This window comes from Anolis sagrei, chromosome 1, assembly GCF_037176765.1.
Source record: "Anolis sagrei isolate rAnoSag1 chromosome 1, rAnoSag1.mat, whole genome shotgun sequence".
Lineage (NCBI taxonomy): Eukaryota > Metazoa > Chordata > Lepidosauria > Squamata > Dactyloidae > Anolis > Anolis sagrei.
The window spans coordinates 42,319,644-42,331,858 of NC_090021.1; the positions used below are offsets into that span (position 1 = coordinate 42,319,644).

Below are 12,215 nucleotides of genomic sequence, written 5' to 3' on the forward strand. Positions count from 1 at the left end.
GTCAAGTGGTCCATGGTCAAAAAAGGTTGGGAACCACTGCACTATATGGACAGAGTAAAGACCTTATGAACACCGTGGTTTCATCATATATTCAAAGTCCCATGGGTAACATGTGTATGCTAGGGTGAATGTCTTCCTCAGTTTGAGACTTTCCAATTCTAAAACACAGCAATTTGCACTGTGGACTGGAATGGTCATTGCCCTTCATATTTGACTCATCCTTGATCTCAGCCTGTCTTCTTGGCCTTAGATACTAATATTTGGAACCAGAGAAGGTCAAGATGCCTGTTCTGATTATTGATTCCTGTTTGGATCTGGGAAAGAAAGCTCTGTGACAAGTGACATGATTTTAGAACCCCATGGAGTCATTCAATGAGCTAATGGGTTGGGCATTTGTGACAGATAAAAGAAAATACTCATTCACACAGTAAATGTGCTGCCAAGAGATAACAGTGATGACTGCCAACTTGGATTGCTTAAAAGAAGACTGGAAATTTTCACAGAGCATAAGCTTATCAATAGTTACAAGTTATGACATCAAGCTATTACACTATTATCATAGACAGTATACATCTGGGCACCATAAGGATGTTGTGAGGATTCCCCGTAAGACTGACTGACCACTGTGTGAACAGAGCATTGAACTAGGCATGCCTCTGATTTGCTCCAACAGAGCTATTTCTATGTTCTTGAATTATTCTAAATGACTTTGGAGTATATGAGAACTGATTAAAATGTTGTATTTAGAAAGAAGGCTCGTGTTTGTTTTTTAATTTGTTCAGAGTCAGATGCATTATAGGTTAATAAGAAAAGCTTTGATAGTGAGGCCTGCCCCTTCTTTTGAACTACCATTATAGACCTGTGAATGATAGATTCACTCAAATAAGATAGAATGAGAACTATACTGTTTGGCCTTTAGAATTAATTAAACATTGCTGATGTAAATCACTGGTGCTCTTTAACAGTGGCAAGGAAATGACATACCCAAGAGGCGTATAAAATTAAAATTGGAAACCGCTTTGCCACCAGTGTTGCAGAAGATACAGAATAATTATGAGTAAATAGCATGTGGTAGGGCATACAAAAATATCCTCATTTGGAGAGTTCCATAATTACAGAATGCAACATGTACTCACACTGCACCCCATCCAATCCCTGGAGTCCAGATTTGTGGAAGCTGCATAGATGGGGTTAGATTTTTTTATCTTTTATTGGTTATTACTGCTAAAATGAATATTTTAAAAACTAGCAACAACTGATTAAAGAGTTGTTTGACTTTCCCAACTATTTTCCCACTTGGGAAAATAGTTGAGAAAGTCAAGAAAGCAAAGTAAGGCAAGAATTACTCCCAATTCACAATTATCTTATGGTTTTATCAGAATTATAGACTCAAAGTATAGTGTGGGGTGTGATGGCCGATTTGGAAGTGTTAAATTTCTGTCAACCATTGTAAAATGTAGATGATTTCTGAAGACAAATAGGGAGTTACAGGAAATGCAGTTTCTGCAAAACAGGAATGGTTGCAGTTAGGCAAGGAGACCACTCATATTAATTTATTAATATCTCACCCTTCACAAGTAATTACACAATCCAATTAAAACTTAAAACCAAATAAAATTAAATAGTTTCACTTAAAATCCACAAGTAAACATTAAAAGTAGAATTGAAATAATAAAATGAAAATACTGCATACACCCCTTTCATTAAAACCCTTATTTGCTGCAACACACTACAGCCCAAAAGCTTCCTTAAACAAGTAGGGGGCCAGATGGACTTTGCATGGAGGAGATTTCCATGCCTGGGGAGCAGCCAACCAGAGGAGCCTCTCTCGTGACCTCACCAAAGATGCCTGGGGTGGTGGCAGGATCCAGAAAAAGACTTCCACTGCAAATATTAAAGTACAGGCAAGCTCATACGGGGAGATAGGTCTTTGAAATGCTCTGGATAGATGCCCTGTAGAGTTATAAAAGCCATAGCTAGAATAGATTTGAAGCCAGTGGAGCTGTTTCAACATGGAGGTTATATGTTCTCTTTAACCTCCTCAAGAACATTTTGGACATATTAAAGCATCCAAACATTTTCCCAAGGCAACCCACTCCTGACTTTGTGGTATCACTTGTTCTTTCTCTTGCTCTTCTATGTTTGTCTTTACATTTCTACAACCTAATGAGTCTGTTTATCCCCAGCCCCCAAATTTGGTTTATGGAGTTCCTTACTTTTTCTTGTCCTGCAGAGCCACACACCTGAGCAGCATGATGGCAATGGCCATAAACACTGGAAAACTATTAGAATTAAGTGACTCTGTAAATGTTTGTTAGAGATATTAATGAAGCAAGGTCAGGGGGATAAATAAGAAGTTTCCACCTAATCTTTCTACTATGTATATACATACGTTAAACTTCTTGAATAGAATATCTTTGTAGTTGTATGCTGCTTCAGATGGGATGGCACCTCCACCATACAGTTGTCATCACCAAACTCTTAAGAACCCCTCTTCAACTAAACCAAGCCTTAGAATCTGGCAATCCATGGGTCACATGTAGTTTTGGCTTATTTTCTTCTACTGTGCACTCGATATTTGGGAGGGAGTAAGAAAGTAAGATAGAATGACTGCACTCCTCCAGGGAGTGCAGTCCTGCTCTAAAATAAGACAATCCCGTATTCCAACTTTTATCAAAAATTGAACAAATGTTTTCAAACAAGTGACTTTCTAGTTTCCTCCAGTTTTGTTAGAATGAGCTTTTACAGCCTGCATCAAGTCCTCGGTGTAGGAAATGGGTCTCTAGAATGAGCTTTAACAGCCAACATCAAGTTCTGGGTGTAGGAAATGGTTCTCAGACCCTTTAATTTGCTCACTCCTACACAAAGAGAAATATCCTGTGACCCTTCCACACTACACAGTTTTAGCGTTATGGTTCCACTTTAACTTCCATGGTTGCAATCTAGGGTTCCAGGGATTTACAATTTAGGGAGGAGTATTTTGTATTCTCGGCCTGAAAGCTCCAATACCTCACCAAGTTACGAACTCCAAAGCAATTTATTCATAGCACGATAATTTTGTAATGTGCAATGGATGCAAGTGACATGCCTCACATCCTGTTCACATTTTTTCCAGTTGAGATAATCTGCTGAGATTGTTCCACCAAGATGTTCATGAATTACCAAGCAAAAGTGTACTAGATGATCAAATCTGAAAAAATAGGGAGTTATTGTCATTGAACCAAACCAGGAATTGAATAAACAACTGCACTCCAACCTATGCACTAGGTTTGTTTGATCACGGGAAAAAAATGGTTCAAAACTCGTTTCGGATGTAGGGGGCACTGGCAATTTGGTTCTGAAATTATTTCCGAAATTTCCTGGGAAAAAAGTCAGAATTTTCCAAATTTTCCAAATATGCAATATTACAATGTTGCCCCCCACCAAAAATAACAGTGATAGGGTCTTTGTGCACCTCTTTTTTCCAATAACTTTTGGTTGCTCTCACTGTCTGCTCCCTAAGATAGATGCCTCATTCTCCCTCATTCTCCCTACCTGTCCACAATGATGTTTTAAACAAATGTCTTGGATTTAGTTTGATCTGAATGTCCTGTTTCTTCCATCTCTGTGATAGCAACTGTTCTTTGTTTTATAGCCTGGCTGCATTTATTCTTGGTGGACATTGAGATGCTTGCTACTTCAATTCTAATTGATAGACTGGCACATAGACTCAATCCCCCCATAATCCTCAGTGTTTCATGTCTTTCATTTATTTTTCTCCAAGAGTCTTCACTTTTTTCTTCCCTCCAGCTCTCAGCACGTGCAAGATCTAAATATTTTAAAACTTCATTTTGTCACAGACCAGCAATTGTGACTATTTCTCATAATCTGCCTGCTGCCAGAAACTGGATGAATCATTTCCCAAGTTGTATTAATTTTCTTTCCTTGTCCATAAACAGGATGAATAATTAAACTTGCATTTGAAAGCAGATTAGAGAAGGGAAGAGAGAAAGTCGCCATCTATTACTGCCCCACCTCTGTCACTCCCTGTGATACTTAAATGTCAGCCACTCAGATCCAGTGCTGCAGCTGTTGGCAATAAAGCCTTGGCAGAATTTGGCAATGTGGGTTTCTCTCTGTGTGTCTTTCATATTGTGCAAAAGCTTCAATTCTGAATGAGCCTTTGCTTGTGGGCTTCAAATTCTGTTCCAGTGGAAGAATTTCTCTGTGTGACCAGAATAATTCAACAGGGTTGCCCACTCCCCAATGTAAGGAGGGAATCAAGGCCTTGCTCTCTAATTATCCTAGAGGATTGGAGCAAGTGATCATCCTCAAAAGGGAGTTATATCTGGAAAATGTGATTGTGAATTAAAGTCCTGCTATTCCATATTTATTTCATTTCCTCATTTCCTGGCTTCGTTTCACATGTTAAAAATTCTCTCCCCTGCTCCACTCACCCCTTCACTGACAACTCAAATGAGCATTTCACAATCAGGCTGTGTTCTCTGGCAATTGAAATTTCACAGTAGATTTTATAGGGATGGTGCTAAACTGAAATGGTGTCGTGGTAAATTTTTCATCTTTTTTCACTGAGACATCCAAGAGAAACGCCTTTTCTTTTCCTGTGAAGAAATAAAGAGTGAACATAAAGCCTAGTCCAGGATATGCAGAAGCACCCAATTCCCTTCCTGACCTCCAGAAATGGAAGTGTTTATGTGTTTCCAAATGTATATAGTATGAGTGTTTCTTGTGTTCTTTCACAGTAAGAAGGCTAGATGTGAAAAGAGAGGGTAAACATACTTAACATACTCCTCTGAAAGCTCCAAGGATGGGATTTGCTTCATGTTTTACTAATCCACTGATCAATATATCTGAGGCTGGGGAAGGAAATCTATGCTGGGTCCCAGTAGCTTCAGAGTACGGAAAGTTACCATAGTTGGTTATAGATACAGTCTACCTTCAATTAATTTGTTGTCATTAACATTGTAAAGTTTGAGTAAGTCATTATGTTATTAATTGTTTATATATTTATGTACTCTATAACCTGCCTTTCTCAACACCGTAGGAGACTCAAGGCAGCTTTCCTATATAGGGAACGATTCAATGCCATGCAAACATACATGCACAATTGCATTATGTATTGCTTTTTCTTTTAAAAAAGTATAACTTGTTAGAGAATTGTGTGTTTTTTAAATAGAACCTATTGAAAAATCATCTAAAATGTTTTTTTTTAAAAAAAAAGACTACAAAATAAACCTGTTACATCAGTTTGTATTGCTTTTGAAATATTACTAGTAACTTGGTGCTTCCAAAAGCTGACACCTGGCATTAAATCTTCATTATTTCTTTTGTGCAAGCAAGAACAAATGATTTCAAATATATTTTTCTTGTTGGTTAGGGAGTCTGAGAACTTTTGTATATTTGTCAGCATCACAGGAATTTTTTTGTGAAAATTTTTTTTGTAAAAAAATGTTGGTTTTGCACACTAGCCCTTATTTTGCACAAAATAACTGGTTTTTTCACAAAAACAATATGTTCAATGTGTTTTGTAATGATGCATAGTTTCCTGTGAAAAAAAGATTTGTGCTAAATAATTTTTCACAAAGAAAATCAAAATGTTTCCTAATGGTTGACCATTTTCACAACCTGTTAATGTATCACAATATCCCTTCTGATTGGAAATGAGGAAATTTGTGTTTTTCTATTTCTGACGGTGCCTAATGACAATATGGGATGCAATTTAGAGAAGTGTAGCATGATGAACAAGGAAAACTGCCCAGTGTGAGTTCAGACTCTGTATCTGTGGCTTTCCAGGCTCTCAAGTACAACCAACTCAAGTTTCCCATGAGATGGAGTGTATTCCCGTGTTTTGTGTGACAGAATAGGATGGGTGGCAGATTGTGGTCCCCACCACCAATAAGTGACAAATGACACTGGTGTTCTGGAAAGCCCCAACAACCAAAGAAGACATTACAGCAAAAGATCAGGGACCAGCGCTCTTTGGAATGGCTACATAAGTGGTATCTCATTCTGATTACATCACTCCAATATAAGAAAGGAGGGATGAGGGCACCATGAAATACAGGCAACTTCAGTGACAACTTCTTCCATAATGCCTTACTTTGAGAAAGGACTCTTTAGAGTGAGCATTTGGACACAGTTAATTTTGAAACACAGGCACAGAAAAGTTATAAAGCTCTTTGAAAAGCAGGGTCAAACAGCTCAAACAGAGTATGGATGTAGAGGGCATTGGTTATCCTTCTACCTCAAACAAGGTACACCATTCCACCAGTAGTTTCAATCTGGTGGTTACCTACTTGATCTTTCTAACTGAAGACACCAGAGATTTATCCTGGGGAATTCTTTTCACAAAACATGAATGGACCTCAAGACTTAGTTTTCTCCCAAAGTGTCACCCCAGTGCACCTCACCTTCCTATTCAGAGGAAGTAAAAGAAGAGTAAAGGTGGTTTTCTGGCCACAGAGTGCTCAGCTTTGGCCCCATTTCCCTCATGATTCCACTCCTTTTCAAATGGGACTTGGATGGGTCCTCAGATGTTTTGGCCTTCAACTCCCAAAAATCCTAACAGCTGGTAAACTAGATGGGATTTCTGGGAATTGTAGGTCAAAACACCTGGAGACCCACAGGAACAGAACCACCGACTTAGGGGATGGATTGAGAGCTTTTGTTAAAGGAAAGGATGATTTGAAAGCCCCCATGTACTAAATGGGGAACACAAATTTGGTCCACCTAGTGAGTTCCTCTCTGCAGGTATAGGGGGAAATCTGTTAGATCCCACTGTTTGATGCTTTGGATATGTACCACTTTCCCCAAAACATCTGGCTACCAGTGCACTAGATAATGTCACAGTATTTCCATTGGGAAGACTGAACCTCATTACATGTCCATTATTCACTTTGCTTCTATACAAGCCATGATCACAAGGCAAATGTTCTAATAACACTGCCAGTCCTTTCTGTAAGCAAAATGTTCAGAGTCTTCTCTAACTCTAAAGAGTTTGTCCAGTTTCTGCATAGGTGTAAAGATTTCAGATAAATACTTTCCTACATGCCACATCTTCATATTTATTAATACACCTGACAAAAAATGTTTTCAATGTAAGTGACAGTAAACTACATACCCCAAATTGTATGCCTGTCTCTCTACCTATAAAAATATACTGACTTTGAGGGGATGTCAAAAGTCACAAGAGAATTAGACCCATCTCAGTCTATGTTTGGCTGGTGTCAACATATATTCTGCTGCAGGTGCTCTCTCTCTCTTTCTCTCTCTCTCTCTCTCCATGAACCTGCTGTATGATTAAGTTTCTTCTGAGTTTTCCGAATATGTAACTTCTACTTATGAAATCAAGGCATCCATGTTAGAGGACAAACTTTCAGATTTCTCTGCCCACAAATCTCTTCCTCAATCTTCTGCCTGAGCCCTACAATAGATAACGTGGAAGGCAGAAGGCTCCAGCATGATAAGACTGTAATTGCAAAGCAGCCGTCAGAGTTGACCTTCCTACTTAGGTTGCCACCTTTGCTAGAAGAGAAAGCATAAGGCCATTGCTCCTTTATGTTATGTTAATCACAAAGCAGTGGAGGCTTCGGTTAATGCCTAGTGAGTCCAACACCACAGTTCAGCTGGAAAGACTTTTAGGCCAAGTAGAAGCATGTTGCTCAGGTGATATGTAGTCCCTTCCTTTGATGTAAGATTAACTGTACCTATGGCATCTGAAATATAATACATGTATTCAAGCCTACTATTAGACAGAAAGTGAACACTAAATTAGATACATAATTTAGGATTCGTTTATTTTTTACATTTCATTAAATGTAAGATGTGATGCAAGCATAAGAGGGAGATGTTTACATTCCACCACCAAGTTATGTTTTGTTAATTCCCACCATAGTGATTCAAAGCAAGTAGACTTCATTGATACCAATGAAAACTTTATTTTTTTCTTTTTTTGAAAACCTATACACAGAAAAAAATTGAAAGAAAAACTAGCTGGGTGAAGAAGGGTTAGGAAGCCCCACCACCTTGGGACACACACATCCGTGCATGATAATTTGGATCCAACTGAGGCTGTGTGCATTTACTTAACTATAAAAAAGGCATTTAATATAGCTAGTAGTATAATCCTTATATACCCACTGAGTTGTTTGCTTTTAGGAGCCTCGGTGATATAACTGTAGTGTGTTGTTAGTACCTGTGATAACAGGATCATAACTACTAGAAAGAACAACAGATTAGCAGATTCACAAATATAAATAGGTCAGGATTATGACGCAAGGATAAAAACTGCCCAGTGTTAGTGATATTATTTCTTCTTTGATTAAGAAGCCAAAAAACGTGCATCGGTCCCTTGACTAGCAATTTTGGCATGTTTTGGAAATAAACTTTCTGGTCCATCCTTTACATTTTCTAAAACATTGACAGAATCGAGAATAGGTTTGGCTCAAATCTACAGTTCAGCATACGTTGGTATGTTATGATCTCTCTTAACAGTGAACCCAGTTCATGGATAGTTCTTCATTGAACAGTTTCCTGTTTAGTAGATCAGTTACGTTTTTAAAGCTCTGATGAGATCAGGCCAAGATGGTTGATTACATTCTTAATGGTTTTTCTGGCTTGCTTACTCTGTAAAAAATTGGTATTTGGAATAAATCTAGAAACAGAAGCACCAAGACTCATATAATTTAAAACATGCCATGAGTCTGTTTAAGGTTCCATCACATGGAGAGCACCATCTGTCATCAATGATGATCTCATATAGTCCCATTAGAGTCTTATTACTTGGGGCATCTAGCTCATGGCCTGCTCTTGTCCTCTTCAGCAGGTGTGGAAGGCTGTGGTTTGTCCTGCTACTGAGCTTATGAACTTTAAAATGAAAGCCAAAGACATTCACAAGGCAGCATGCCACCTAATTCAATCTCTGCCAGCTCATTTCAGACTGTGCATGGATATGCTGAACGCCCATGTATTCTGCCAATAATTCCTGCATCCAAGCAGCTGACATGTGTGCAAGCTAAAATATTCATTCTGATTTACCAAATGTTTTCAGTTCTCAAACTAATATTTTTGTTACAAGCTGAGAGACTTAGGTTTATTTTGGTGTCTTGAGGGTTTATGGGTGGTCTGAGGTCAGACTTGACTCATGCAAATTACATGTTGGCATGGTTTGATGGCTTTGTTCTGAGGAACAGGCTGGGTGTGGATTCACTATTCAGAATATGCAAAGAATAGTTAGATCAGTTAGACAAATGAGGTTGGCGTCAGACGTGGTGGAAACTGACACCAACCATAGTGGTAGTACTAGGACAGAAATCAGAGATTATCTAATCAGTGTTTTTTTGAGTAAAAGACCATCCAGATTCTGTAGCCTCAGAGACTACACACACACACAGTGAGGAATGTTCTACCTTCACACCAAACCAGAATCTACATGAGGAGAGATGCTAGCTTCCAAGCCTGCTCCTGCAGGGAATTCCTTTGCTAAAGTAAAGGACATAGACTTGTGTGTGTGGTCTAGCCCTGGAGGCATAAAAAGCTTCATCTCACTTTTAGGCCTAAATCCAATTACTAGAGTGGACCCACTAAATGATTATGCTGAATTATACGTCAGGGTTAATTTCCATTGATTTGTGTGGTTTTTCTCCTGCATATATTTCATATGCCTTCTCCTGTTGCCTAGAGCAAGACTTCTTAAATGCTTTCCCCTCATTACCCTGTTTGGTCCAATAAGTTTTTAAGTGACTCCAGGTATATAGGTATATAAAATAGGTATAAAATCAATAATTTACTGATAATAAATCAGCATTTGCAGAGCTTGCTAAACAGGCTGAAGTATAGCTGAAGCATTTCCTGCAGTGTCCACTGTAAACACTGCATGTCATTGCTAAAAAGATTGGTGTAAATGGGTGAGAAACCTTTCATTGTTTCCAAATTTTTTATAATCACAACATTGAACTAAGGGGACACTGTTTCGAATTGGGACCCACAGTTTATGAAGCAGTGGACTAGAGTGTGATCTGTGTGTTTTACAATTCTCAACATTGTCTAGATAAATCTCAACCTTTATAGATATTCTCATCTCTAAAATATATATGTGCCCACCCTTCCAAATGTATCCCATTCCTCTGTCATTTTCAAGAGCTAAAAACTATGTATTTCCATAAAGAAATACAAATTCAGCTATGCTGTTGGCATCCCTTATTTGGAGCTTTCCATGGTGCTGCTTGGTTCCAGTTTGCCCTCTGCAGCTCTTGTCTAAGGATTTCATCCTAGGGGAGTGGGGTGGGAAAGATTTGTGCAGTTTTGTGTCGCTCCACCTCCAAAAGATCTTGAGAACTTACTTACCCTAATCACACATGTTTTCCTTTTTTTTTTATTTACCGTATTTGTATACCGCCTTTCTCAGCCCTGAAGTGACTCAAGGCAGTTCACAGTTAGCAACAATTCGATGCCTCAACAATTAGAAACAATTAAAACAATCATAAAATACTATTAAAACATTAACATATTATATAAAAAATGTACATAGCCATAAAAACATTGTCATGAGTGTCTCCTTGCCAAAGTCATTGTCCAATTGCATTATCAAGCCATTCCAAGTTTTCATATAATCACGCTGCATTAGTGAAAGTTTGCCCAAAAAGCCAGATTTAAACCTTTTTTCTGTTTCTACAGAAATCATCTGGTTTTGTTGACACCACATGGGAGAGTGCAGGTTCCTCCAAGTTATTTTTCCTCATGTTTTTTTTTTAAATTGCAATAATGTTTTAAATACATTAAAAATAATTTATCGATATCCAAAAAACCCTTAATGTACCGAAGAATTAATGTTTCCTGAAAATAGAAACTTTCCTATACAGCAACATAGTATTACTTTGGCATTGCAAGCTTTCGTTAAATATATTTATTTATTTATTTACAGTATTTATATACCGCTTTTCTCTGTCTCCTGTCCTTGGAGTAATGGCAATAACTTATCTTTGGGGCATATTTAAGGACTGCCCACAAGGAAACAGCACAAAACAGATAGACCTCAGATAACAATTCCCATCACACTTCAGTTTCGCTGTTTTAACCCATTTGTATGATCAGGGAACCAGCTGGAGTGTATTCCTAAGCATTTTCAAAATCCTTGCATTTCACTTCAGAAATAGGCTCAAATGAGGACTCTTGCATCGTTTGATGGGCTCTGTGGGGTTCAGTGTTTCAAGTGTCTAGAAATGCTTGTAGAAATACCATGGGTTGAAGTCCAGTGTGAGGTCAGAACAAAGATGTTGTATAGTCAGGATGAGCAGTTCTTCCAGTTGTTCCAACTGCAAGACAAATCTGACAAGGAAGCTTTTGTGGGGATGAAGGGATAATATCTGATGTCTTTTGGCCTCGGGTAAGATCATGGTCTTCTAGCAGCTTTTACCATTGGCCAAAATCTGGTGATGTTGTCAGTATGTAAGTGAACCTGGAAGAAAGAAAATGAAGAAAGAAAAAATAACTCCATTTGGTTGTGTAGACTAGTAGCTTAGTCTAGTTGTGTAGCCTCTGTTACCTTCCTTTTGCCTCTGAAGAGAAAAGAAAAAGGGAAATGCAGTCAAATGCTCATTTGGTAGTAGGAAAGCAAAAAAAAAAAACAATTGAACAAAGGGAAATTGGCGGCATTTGCCTACAGTAATGTCTGCCAGCATAATTTGAGAGGCATGCTGCCACTTATGTTTGCACTGAGTTGGCAGAAACGGAACAGCTCCCTGCTTCCTGGCACAATTAGAAAGAGCAAAAATAGGCAAATAGAAGATCCAGCTTCCCTTCCTAACTGCTTAGAACCACTAAGTTTCCCCCCATATTTTCAGAAACCATGGCTTCCAAGTGATTGATGTGAACAATCAAGACTAGTTTTTTTTAAAATACTATCCTTAATATTATGATTGATTACCACACTTTGACAACCCAAAAAGGGTATTCAATGGGGGCTGAATGCCATTGTTCATATTACAGTAATGTAAGTTGAATTATGATATTAATACACATTTTGAAAAATTATTGGAAGACAATTATCTTAAGTCTTTCATTACTGAACTCCAAATTTTTTCCAGCTGCTTTGAGTCACAATACTGAGGAAAGGTAGAATAGAAATGGTGATGATGATGATGATGATGATGATGATGATGATGATGTCCAAATCTTATCCTGCCAAAATGGCTTTTCCTGAAAGGAAGAGACTTGTT

General features: G+C 38.2%; 1 protein-coding gene across 2 annotated transcripts in view; it reads left to right on the forward strand.

Moving 5' to 3' along the window:
- ALK (ALK receptor tyrosine kinase) overlaps nt 1–12,215 on the forward strand; it is a 759,925-nt gene that overhangs the window by 611,150 nt on the left and 136,560 nt on the right. The gene's annotated exons all lie outside the window — the stretch shown is intronic.